A 499-nucleotide genomic window follows, 5' to 3' on the forward strand; every position below is an offset into this window, starting at 1 on the left:
GCTGCACCACTGAGAAGTACCGAGGGCAGGTGCATAGAGGCAGACTGCACTACTGAGGACATATGTACTGAGGAACGCTGCACCACTGAGGATAGGTACTAAGGACAGGTGCACAGAGGCAGGCTGCACCACTGAGGACAGGTGAACAGAAGAAGCCTGCACCACTGAGGATAGGTGCACAGAGGAAGCCTGCACCACTGAGGATAGGTGCACAGAGGCAGGCTGCACCACTGAGGACAGGTGAACAGAAGAAGCCTGCACCACTGAGGATAGGTGCACAGAGGAAGCCTGCACCACTGAGGATAGGTGCACAGAGGCAGGCTGCACCACTGAGGACAGGTGAACAGAGGAAAACTGCACCACTGAGGATAGGTGCACAGAGGCAGGCTGCACCACTGAGGACAGGTGCACAAAATCATGCTGCACTACTGGGATTTTTGAACAGGTGCAACCTGCATCACTATGGAGTGTACAAAAGGAGCAGCCTGCACTACTGAGG

Source organism: Anomaloglossus baeobatrachus, chromosome 7 (assembly GCF_048569485.1).
Source record: "Anomaloglossus baeobatrachus isolate aAnoBae1 chromosome 7, aAnoBae1.hap1, whole genome shotgun sequence".
NCBI lineage: Eukaryota > Metazoa > Chordata > Amphibia > Anura > Aromobatidae > Anomaloglossus > Anomaloglossus baeobatrachus.